At 33.6% G+C, this 12,526-nt stretch overlaps 1 protein-coding gene across 2 annotated transcripts in view; it reads left to right on the top strand.

The window, feature by feature from the left end:
* LOC134714568 (serine/threonine-protein kinase 32B-like) overlaps positions 1-12,526 on the top strand; it is a 99,405-nt gene that overhangs the window by 81,703 nt on the left and 5,176 nt on the right. The gene's annotated exons all lie outside the window — the stretch shown is intronic.

Genomic DNA, 12,526 nt, shown 5'->3' with positions numbered 1-12,526 from the left:
TAGGGGTAAAATGCAGTTTTTGGCTTATAACTCAAAAACCAAAGCATTTAGAGCAAATCTGACATGGGATAAAAATGTTTATCAGGTCAAGATCTATCTGCCCTGAAATTTTCAGATGAATCGGTCAATCGTTTGTTGGGTTGCTGCCCCTGAATTGGTAATTTTGAAGAAATTTTGCTGTTTTTGGTTATTATCTTGAATATTATTATAGTTAGAGATAAACTGTAAACAGCAATAATGTTCAGCAAAGTAAGATCTACAAGTAAGTCAACATGACCAAAATGGTCAGTTGACCCGTTTAGGAGTTATTGCCCTTTATAGTCAATTTTTAACCATTTTTCGTTAATTAAAGTAATCTTTTACAAAAATCTTCTCCTCTGAAACTACTTGGCCAAATTAATCCAAACTTGGCCACAATCATCTTTGGGGTATCTAGTTTAAAAAATGTGTGGCGTGACCTGGTCAACCAACCAAGATGGCCGCCACGGCTAAAAATAGAACAAAGGGGTAAAATGCAGTTTTTGGCTTATAACTCAAAAACCAAAGCATTTTGAGGAAATCTGACATGTGATAAAAATGTTTATCAGGTCAAGATCTATCTGCCCTAAAATTTTCAGATGAATCGGTCAATCGGTTGTTGGGTTGCTGCCCCTGAATTGGTAATTTTGAGGAAATTTTGCTGTTTTTGGTTATTATCTTGAATATTATTATAGATAGAGATAAACTGTAAACAGCAATAATGTTCAGCAAAGTAAGATCTACAAATAAGTCAAACATGACCAAAATGGTCAGTTGACCCGTTTAGGAGTAATTGCCCTTTATAGTCAATTTTTAACCATTTTTAGCTCACCTGGCCCGAAGGGCCAAGTGAGCTATTCCCATCACTTTGCGTCCGGCGTCCGTCGTCGTCGTCGTCGTCCGTCGTCCGTCGTCGTCCGTCGTCGTCCGTCGTCGTTAACTTTTACAAAAATCTTCTCCTCTGAAACTACTGGGCCAAATCAAACCAAACTTGGCCACAATCATCATTGGGGTATCTAGTTTAAAAAATGTGTGGCGTGACCCGGTCAACCAACCAAGATGGCCGCCACGGCTAAAAATAGAACATAGGGGTAAAATGCAGTTTTTGGCTTATAACTCAGAAACCAAAGCATTTAGAGCAAATCTGACATGGGGTAAAAATGTTTATCAGGTCAAGATCTATCTGCCCTGAAATTTTCAGATGAATCAGTCAATCGGTTGTTGGGTTGCTGCCCCTGAATTGGTAATTTTGAGGAAATTTTGCTGTTTTTGGTTATTATCTTGAATATTATTATAGATAGAGATAAACTGTAAACAGCAATAATGTTCAGCAAAGTAAGATCTACAAATAAGTCAACATGACCAAAATGGTCAGTTGACCCGTTTAGGAGTTATTGCCCTTTATAGTCAATTTTTAACCATTTTTCGTAAATTAAAGTAATCTTTTACAAAAATCTTCTCCTCTGAAACTACTGGGCCAAATTAATTCAAACTTGGCCACAATCATCTTTGGGGTATCTAGTTTAAAAAATGTGTGGCGTGACCTGGTCAACCAACCAAGATGGCCGCCACCGCTAAAAATAGAACATAGGGGTAAAATGCAGTTTTTGGCTTATAACTCAAAAACCAAAGCATTTTGAGGAAATCTGACATGGGATAAAAATGTTTATCAGGTCAAGATCTATCTGCCCTGAAATTTTCAGATGAATCGGTCAATCGGTTGTTGGGTTGCTGCCCCTGAATTGGTAATTTTGAGGAAATTTTGCTGTTTTTGGTTATTATCTTGAATATTATTATAGATAGAGATAAATTGTAAACAGCAATAATGTTCAGCAAAGTAAGATCTACAAATAAGTCAACATGACCAAAATGGTCAGTTGACCCCTTTAGGAGTTATTGCCCTTTATAGTCAATCTTTAACCATTTTTCATAAATCTAAGTAATCTTTTACAAAATCTCCACTGAAACTACTAGGCCACAATCATCTTTGGGGTATCTAGTTTGAAAAATGTGTCCGATGACCTGGCCATTCAACCAAGATGGCCGCCACGGCTAAAAATAGAACATAGGGGTAAAATGCAGTTTTTGGCTTATAACTATGAAACCAAAGCATCTAGAGCAAATCTGACAAGAAGTTAAATTGTTAATCAAGTCAATATCTATCTGCCCTGAATTTTTCAGATGAATTGGACAACTGGTTGTTGGGTTGCTGCCCTCCAATTGGTAATTTTTAAAGAAGTTTTGCCGTTTTTGGTTATCTTGAATACTATTATAGATAGCGATAAACTGTAAACAGCAATAATGTTCAGCAAAGTAAGATCTACAAATAAGTCAACATGACCTAAATGGTCAATTGACCCCTTAAGGAGTTATTGCCCTTTATAGTCAATTTTTAACAATTTTCATTAATTTGGTAAATTTATGTAAATTTTTACCAAATATAGTCTTCTGTTACTAATGGGCAAAGTTCATTATAGATATAATTGTAAGAAGCAAAATCGTTCAGTAAAGTAAGAACTTCAAACACATCACCATCACCAAAATACAATTTTGTCATGAATCCATTTGTGTCCTTTGTTTAATATGCACATAGACCAAGGTGAGCGACACAGGCTCTTTAGAGCCTCTAGTTTGTAAATTAAAGTAATCTTTTACAAAAATCTTCTCCTCTGAAACTACTTGGCCAAATTAATCCAAACTTGGCCACAATCATCTTTGGGGTATCTAGTTTAAAAAATGTGTGGCGTGACCTCGTCAACCAACCAAGATGGTCGCCACCGCTAAAAATAGAACATAGGGGTAAAATGCAGTTTTTGGCTTATAACTTAAAAACCAAAGCATTTTGAGGAAATCTGACATGGGGATAAAAATGTTTATCAGGTCAAGAACTATCTGCCCTGAAATTTTCAGATGAATCGGTCAATTGGTTGTTGGGTTGCTGCCCCTGAATTGGTAATTTTGAGGAAATTTTGCTGTTTTTGGTTATTATCTTGAATATTATTATAGATAGAGATAAATTGTAAACAGCAATAATGTTCAGCAAAGTAAGATCTACAAATAAGTCAACATGACCAAAATGGTCAGTTGACCCCTTTAGGAGTTATTGCCCTTTATAGTCAATCTTTAACCATTTTTCATAAATCTAAGTAATCTTTTACAAAATCTCCACTGAAACTACTAGGCCACAATCATCTTTGGGGTATCTAGTTTGAAAAATGTGTCCGATGACCTGGCCATTCAACCAAGATGGCCGCCACGGCTAAAAATAGAACATAGGGGTAAAATGCAGTTTTTTGCTTATAACTATGAAACCAAAGCATCTAGAGCAAATCTGACAAGAAGTTAAATTGTTAATCAAGTCAATATCTATCTGCCCTGAATTTTTCAGATGAATTGGACAACTGGTTGTTGGGTTGCTGCCCTCCAATTGGTAATTTTTAAAGAAATTTTGCCGTTTTTGGTTATCTTGAATACTATTATAGATAGCGATAAACTGTAAACAGCAATAATGTTCAGCAAAGTAAGATCTACAAATAAGTCAACATGACCTAAATGGTCAATTGACACCTTTAAGGAGTTATTGTCCTTTATAGTCAATTTTTAACAATTTTCATTAATTTGGTAAATTTATGTAAATTTTTACCAAATATAGTTCTCTGTTACTAATGGGCAAAGTTCATGATAGATATAATTGTAAGAAGCAAAATCGTTCAGTAAAGTAAGAACTTCAAACACATCACCATGAATCCATTTGTGTCCTTTGTTTAATATGCACATAGACCAAGGTGAGCGACACAGGCTCTTTAGAGCCTCTAGTTTGTTATTATCTTGAATATTATTATAGATAGAGATAAACTGTAAACAGCAATAATGTTCAGCAAAGTAAAATCTACAAATAAGTCAACATAACCAAAATGGTCAGTTGACCACTTTAGGAGTTATTGTCCTTTATAGTCAATTTTTAACCATTTTTCGTAAATCTTGGTAATCTTTTACAAAAATCTTCTCCTCTGAAACTACCAGGCCAAATTTAAACAAACTTGGCCGCAATCATCGTTGGGGTATCTAGTTTAAAAATTGTGTGGCGTGACCCGGCCAACCAACAAAGATGGCCGCCATGGCTAAAAATAGAACATAGGGGTAAAATGCAGTTTTTTGCTTATAACTCAAAAACCAAAGCATTTATAGCAAATCTAACAGGTAGTAAAATTGTTAATCAGGTGAAGATCTATTTGCCATGAAATTTTCAGATGGATTGGACAAACTTCTGTTAGGTTGCTGCCCCTGAATTAGTCATTTTAAGGAAATTTTGCCGTTTTTTGTTATTATCTTGAATATTATTATAGATAGAGATAAACTGTAAAGGGAAACAATGTACAGCAAAGTAACACCTAAAAATAAGTCAACATGATCTAAATGGTCAATTGACCCCATAAGGAGTTATTGCCCTTTATAGTCAATTTTTAACAATTTTCATAAAATTTGTAAATTTTAACTAACATTTTCCACTGAAGCTCTTAGGCCAAGTTCAATATAGATAGAATGATTGTAAGCAGCAATAATGTTCAGTAAAGTAAGATATACAAACACATCACCATCACCAAAACACAATTTTGTCATGAAATCAAATGCGTCCTTTGTTTAATATGCACATAGACCAAGGTGAGCGACACAGGCTCTTTGGAGCCTCTAGTTAAACATAGCATTAACTTGTATAAAGTACTGCTAAGTTTATTTTCATTTAATACTAATTTACTCCAAAAAGAAATCGTCCTCAATTTGACCCGAATTTCGAGTGGATACCTCCCAAGTTCTCCATAAACCATAAATGATGCAGTTGAATTTCGAACTTTCAAAATTCTCTTACAGAATTTCAAGTGGATTTGTTCAATAATTTTAAGGTTTTCAAAACCCCACACTTCTGAACCGTACAATAAAATTGGTTCAATCATAGAATCAAACTTTTTTAATTGTATATCTATAGGTATTGATTCATTACGAAATAGTTTGTAAATGCAATATAACGCTTTTTGTGCTTGCTCAACAAGTTTTTTCCTTGTGTTAATAAACGTTCCATTATATTTGAAAATAACACCTAGGTATGAATATGTATCAACAATTTCAAGGTTACAATCTTGCAAAGTAAAAATAAAATTCTGTCTCGTTTTTCTTTTACAAAAAATCATAACTTTAGTTTTATTAACATTAACCTGTAGTTTCCATATATCACAATATGATTGAAAAATGTCTAGAGCTCTTTGCATACCTTCCATACTTTCAGACAGAATGACAGTGTCATATATCTGCATATAAAATAACAAATAATTTATAAAAAATGTGCAACTCACTTTCGAGCTTCTCTTTAATAATATTAAGAGGTTCACCGTCTAACTGGCTGAAATAACTTTCTAGATCATTAAGAAATATAGAAAAAAGAAACGGTGATAAATTTTCCCCCTGCCTTACACCAGTAAGACAAGGGAAAAATTCAGACTGGTCACCATTATACTGAACGCAAGATTTAATATCATGGTACATGTTAAAGATAACCTTAAAACATTTACCTTTAATCTCACAATTTTGTAATTTTGTCCATAGCCCCGATCGCCAGACAGTGTAGAACGCCTTCCGAAAGTCGACGAAAGTACAATAAAGCTTCTTGCCAAACGAAAAATATAACTCAATTAGAGTATGCAATACAAAAATGTTGTCAACTGTTGAATATCATTTCCTGAAACCAGCTTGGTTTTCGGAAATGAGACTCAACTCGTTAGCAAATATATTTAATCTAAAATTTATAACAGACGTAAATAATTTCCCTAGGCAACTGATAAGTGTGATTGCCCTGAAATTATCAGGGTCAGACGGGTTACCCTTGTTTTTGAAAACAGGTTTTATAATTCCACTGGTCCAGCTTTCTGGAATAATACCAGTATCTAACACTAAATTAAAAAGCTCACAATATATAGAAATTAACAATGGAGTTGAATATTTCAAATATTCATTTAAAATTTTATCTGTACCTGGAGCTTTGTTATTTTTCAGCACCTTTATTGCATCAGATATTTCCAATTCTGTTATTTTCCCATTTAATAACTCATCATATACAGGATTTTCACAAATACTATCAATATTCAAACTAAAATCTCCCTCATCATCTTTACTTGCATTTAAATTTTTAAAATATTCAAAAAAAGTGTCAATCTCTACCTGTGGGTTATCTTTTCTTTTACTTGAAAATTTGTGAAGTGTATTCCAAAATGCTTTTGTGTTTGTTTTTGATAATGACCGAAGCTCGTTTGCGCAATTTTCTTGGTATTTTTTATAACTCTTATGAAGGAGTTGTCGGTATTCTTTAGCCTTCATATTCATCAGTGTTTTGTTATCAGTAGTCTTAATTTTTTTGTATTTCCTTCTTGCTCTGTGAAACTCATCACGCATAATCTTGCATTCTTTTTTAAACCATAGTTTGTTTTGAGTTGATCTTTGAAGCTGTTTGCCTGCTGGTCCAAATGCAGTTGAAGCCGTATCTAAGAGTACATGTCCGAGTTCACTAATTAGGTCATTGACCTGTAGTGGTGTAACGGATTCCGTTTGAAAATTTTCTAGGGTGTGTTTGATTAAATTCAATGCATCCGTGTCATCGCTGAGTACCTGTGTAAATTCGTGTGCCTTGTTTGTGTTCCATCGAACGTAAGTGTTGTTTTTCTTATTTTGTTGATCAGTGTAATTTTTGTGTGTAATGCATAAAGAAAAATGCATCTGATTATGAACATCAGATAGTGTAGGATCAAAGTCAAATATTTCAAATTTCATAACTAGGTCAAACATATCAGGTGACAAAATAAGGTAATCAACAAGACTTGCGTCTTTACAAGTGTTTTTTCCAACAAATTTATCCTGATGCAATTTACCATTTGCAAAACATAATGAACATCGTTTGCACAACTCTATTAATTTTCTGCCATAATTGTTAACAATAATTTTGTCCTCACTATACCTTTCAAGGGGAATACCCTTTTTAATAAAGTTATTTACACATAATGTATTTTCATTCATAATTTCAGATGCATTAACAATATCTAACATATCAAACAAATTCTCGTCTATTTCAACAATATCACTCATATGTCCTGTTCTTGAGTTAATATCACCAACAAGAGCAATATTATTTATATCATGAGAAAAAAATAGAAGTTCTTCTTCTATCTCAGTGAATGCTTCTTCTGAAGAATACTTTGAATTTTCAGGAGGGATGTAAATACATCCAAATAGAAATTTATTGCTCATCAAAGTTTTAGTACAATTTAATGAAAATTCCACCCACTGAACAAATTCTGAGTCTGACTTCAAAAATTTCAGGCAGTCAGAAAGTGATTTTTTAAATACAACGACTATACCCCCTGATTTTTTCACAAATTTTGTTCGATTTTTTGCAAAGTAGCTGTAACCATCTGGTAATTTTAACTCGTCAAACTCATCAATTTTAGTTTCAACAAATATCAGAATATCATAATTTTTAATCAATACATCAAAATCTGGATTTAAAAGTTTTGATTTGATACCACATACATTTAAAAAGGTTATTTTCAAGGTATTATGAATGTCAGTTAAATGACCGTAATCAATGTCTGATGCGTTGTCCTAATAATCTCCATCATTATTGGGTAACGGTTGACCTGGAATTGTAGGCGGGGGTTCACGATGGGCGTCAGGGTTGTATACTTCACCATCTACCAGGAGTTTATCGTACACTAGCTTTGCGTGTCGTCTTTGCCTTTTGAATTCCTTAATTAGAAGCCCTGTATACAAATTATCATAGTTCCTCGGAGGTTTTGGAATTGAAAAGTTCTGTTGTATGAAATAATTTACTAATTTTATTTTTAGGTATTATTCATCCCGTTTTGTTTTTTCACAGGTTTTCTTTATTTTATCTTTCATATTATCCTTTATTTTATCTTTCATATTATTCTTTATTTTATCTTTCATATTATCCTTTATTTTATCTTTCATTATTATCCTTTATTTTGTCTTTCATTTTGTAATTTTATTTTATCTACAGATATGAAATGTTGTAAGTACTGTGTGTCCTGTTCACCATGCACATTTAATCAGACATCTTAAGTTTAAATAAGGAGTAACTTTATTGTATCTTTTGTATATTTGTGATTGGGTTAATTTTCAGTATCATTCATAACTTTTAATAAAAGATCTTTGAAAATCTGTTAACCTGGTGGATCAGTCATTAACTTAATATGTCTGTATTTTAAAGTAGTTTTTGGCTGGGTTGCACAGAAGGCTTGAATGTTGAAAAAAGTTTAGTACTTTTTTGTCTGCTTTTGTCTAACCTGTGGCAAAAGTCACAGAATTAAATGTGCTGTTTCTGGAGTAAGGCAAAAGTGCAAGAAGTCAAACTAAGGTGTGCTGTTCTGGTGTTTGAATTAGCAACATTTGTCAAAGTTTGGGAGTAGATTTAAGGCTGTGTTAGAAAAAATTACAATCACTGATTTGACTGGTTCTTTTGAATCAATATTTTTTGGGGCTTTTCAGCAAACTTTATAAAAGAATGTTTTAAATATTTGTTTCAAATGTATTTGACATAACATTATAAACTTTGAACTAGAATATTACTGAGGGCTAGACTCTAGACATTACAAGAGTTTGTCAGGGTAGGGTAAAAGGTGAAGATCTGGTTTCAGCCCAAAATCCAGAGAAAATAAATGCCAAATCCTGAATTCTGTGAAATTAGGTGTCTGTTTCCACATAACGGTTTAATACATTTTCCTATTCCCTATGAATAAACAGAATTTTATGGAATTCCACAAATTATACAGCTGAATCATGAATTCCTGGAGAAGATCCTTCTGCCCTAATTGATGAGAATATACTATGTTGACCTATATTTTTCTTTTAGTCTTTTTATGCCCCACCTACGATAGTAGAGGGGCATTATGTTTTCTGGTCTGTGCCTCCGTTCGTCTGTTCGTTCGTCCCACTTCAGGTTAAAGGTTTTTGGTCAAGGTAGTTTTTGATGAAGTCCAAGTCCAATCCACTTGAAACTTAGTACACATGTTCCCCATGATATGATCTTTCTAATTTTAATGCCAAATTATAGTTTTGAGCCAATTTCATGGTCAACTGAACATAGAAAATGAAAGTGCGAAGTTCAGGTTAAAGTTTTTGGTCAAGGTAGTTTTTGATGAAGTTAAAGTCACATCTACTTGTAACTTAGTACACATGTTCCCTATGATATGATCTTTCTAATTTTAATTCCAAATTAAAGTTTTGACCCCAATTACATGGTCCATTGAACATGGAAAATGATAGTGCGAGTGGGGCATCCATGTACTATGGACACATTCTTGTTTGTTTCTGTCTCATGATGTATGTCCCCACTTATGATCTCACTTATCATGCAATTCACATGTTGTGAAACTTAGTCAACTTCAATAAACCTTTGACCCCGTGGTAACTCAGGTTTTGCTGTCTTTTTACAATTTATTCATAAACAAATGAATACTTTATCAAGATATATTGTTTTCACCATGGAAAGTGCAGACAAATAGTCAAAACAAAAGATTACCAGATTGTATATAGGTTGTAAACAGCTGCCATGATACAATATGGATTGTCATTATGAGACAGCCGAAGGTTACTGACATTTATAAATATCATTTCTTTGTCATAAAATTGTTTGGCAATTATATTGTCATCAAATATAACATTGTGTCACAATATTCCTACATAATCTAGAGCTTAGTATTTTTTACAAACATTTTTAGTAAAACATTTAGGACTTAGTAAAATATTCATGATTTAGTTGTTATTTGGATGCTGACAAACTATCTTTGAAATTTTCTACACAAGAGCTTACTTAAATGTTTTATTTTCTACACAAGAGCTTACTTAAATGTTTTATTTTCTACACAAGAGCTTACTTAAATGTTTAAATTGCACATTAAATGAACAACCTACAATAATAACAATATAGAAGAGTGGTGTTTAATATGTTTTCTTTTCTCTGAGGTTTTCTGAAACACTCTCCATCTGTTCGTCTTTCCCTTATTAGGTTACTTTTATTGATGATGGTAATTTACCATGAATTTGTAGTCATATCTACTTAAACAGGAAGTAGTTCAGTATGGGCCCTATACATCCCTGAAACTTGAAACTGATCATGCATGCATGTTCATTGTGATGTGAACTTTTAATTTTGCCAACTTACAGGTTTGATCTAGATTTTACACTTCACACAACATGGAAGTGTGATAGTGTGGGCGGGGCAGGGTGTCCTATCAACATGTTCTTGTTATTTATTTGCTTAAGAGATGATTTACACTTGTTCGATAAATGTAAGGTTTTTTGCGCAACCTGGCCAACTGAGTGTTCCTCCCCCTATATAAGTGTAATAATATATATCGTTTGTTACTAATATTAATAACCTGCTGCTACTATTGGCACAATGCACATAATTACTATATACTGGTTTTGTCAACATGGATACCTTCATGATTTCACTGCATAAACTTTAGGCATAGGGATAAATCTAACTGCATCATACTGTAATTGTGTCTCAAAAGACTCCTGGCAGCGGAAAATTTTCATGGATTTTTCAACATTCACAGTAATGTGAATTTAGAAGTAATTTGGTGCATTAGTTATTGCATTGTGAGAATGATTACTGAGATTTCGGGAAAAGAAGCACATCATATATGATTGAGATTTCAGGATTTGAGTTCTTATTAACAGATACTCATCCAGTTGCATCATTTGTAATACATATAAATAAAAACCTCACAAATTGCAAATTATTTCAGCATTTACAGTTTTTAAAGATTAAAATCGGGATGGAATATGAAATGTCCGGCTGGCTCAAAATTTTGTTGGAAGCCCTGATTTACACTTTATATCTATATAAACATTAGATGTGGTTTAAGATGATACTATGCATATTGCTATGTGTTTCATTATTCTACATTGGCTAGAGGTAGTTTAAAGGGTTGAGATCTCACAAACATGTTTAACACTGCCACAGCGCCTGTCTCGAGTTAGGAGCCTCTGGCCTTAGTTAGTCTTGTATGTTTTTATGCCCCACCTACGATAGTAGAGGGGCATTATGTTTTCTGGTCTGTGCCTCCTTTCGTTCATCCCGCTCCAGGTTAAAGTTTTTGGTCTAGGTAGTTTTTGATGAAGCTGAAGTCCAATCAATTTGAAACTTAGTACACTTGTTGCTTATGATATGAGCTTTCTAATTTTAAAGCCAAATTAGACATTTGACCCCAATTTCACGGTCCACTGAACATAGAAAATAAAAGTGCGAGTTTCAGGTTAAAGTTTTTGGTCAAGGTAGTTTTTGATGAAGCTGAAGTCCAATCAACTTGAAACTGAGTACACTTGTTGCTTATGATGTGATCTTTCTAATTTATTGCCAAATTAGATTTTCTACCCAATTTCACGGTCCATTGAACATGGAAAATGATAGTGCGAGTGGGGCATCCGTGTACTTAGGACACATTCTTGTCTAATTTTATTTCATTTATATGTTTTGGAATTTGGTGCACGTTGTTCATTTTCACTGAGTAAGTGTACAATTTTGTTTGGGCGCCAGTTGAGGACTATCCCAGGTTCTGATTTTTAGCTCACCTGGTCCGAAGGGCCAAGTGAGCTTTTCCCATCACTTGGCGTCTGTCGTCGTTAGCTTTTACAAAAATCTCCTCCTCTGAAACCACTGGGCCAAATTAAACCAAACTTGGCCACAATCATCATTGGGGTATCTTGTTTAAAAAATGTGTGGCGTGACTCGGTCAACTAACCAAGATGGCCACCACGGCTAAAAATAGAACATAGGGATAAAATGCAGTTTTTGGCTTATAACTCAAAAACCAAAGCATTTAGAGCAAATCTGACAAGTTGTATAAATGTTTATCAGGTCAAGATCTATCTGCCCTGAAATTTTCAGATGAATCGGACAACCCGTTGTTGTGTTGCTGCCTCTGAAATTGGTAATTTTAAGGAAATTTTGCTGTTTTTTGTTATAATCTTGAATATTATTATAGATAGAGATAAACTGTAAACAGCAATAATGTTCAGCACAGTAAGATTTACAAATAAGTCAACATGACCGAAATGGTCAATTGACCCCCTAAGGAGTTATTGTCCTTTATAGTCAATTTGTAACAATTTTCATAAATTTTTATTAACATTTCCACTGATACTACTGGGCCAAGTTCATTATAATTAGAGATAATTGTAAGCAGCAAGACTGTTTAGTAAAGTAAGATTTACAAACACATCACCATCACCAAAACACAATTTTGTCATGAATCCATCTGCTTCCTTTGTTTAATATTCACATATACCAAGGTGAGCGACACAAGCTCTTTAGAGCCTCTAGTTTTTGCTGCATTGAAAACCCATTGGTGGCTATGACTGTCGTCTGCTCTTTTGTGTAGTTGTTGTCATTTGGACATATTTTCCATTTCCATCCTCAATTTCATTTGATTGGCAA

This window comes from Mytilus trossulus, chromosome 4 (assembly GCF_036588685.1).
Source record: "Mytilus trossulus isolate FHL-02 chromosome 4, PNRI_Mtr1.1.1.hap1, whole genome shotgun sequence".
NCBI classification, from domain to species: domain Eukaryota; kingdom Metazoa; phylum Mollusca; class Bivalvia; order Mytilida; family Mytilidae; genus Mytilus; species Mytilus trossulus.
Note: the sequence above shows the minus strand (reverse complement) of the source record. Positions and strands in the feature narration are given on the sequence as shown.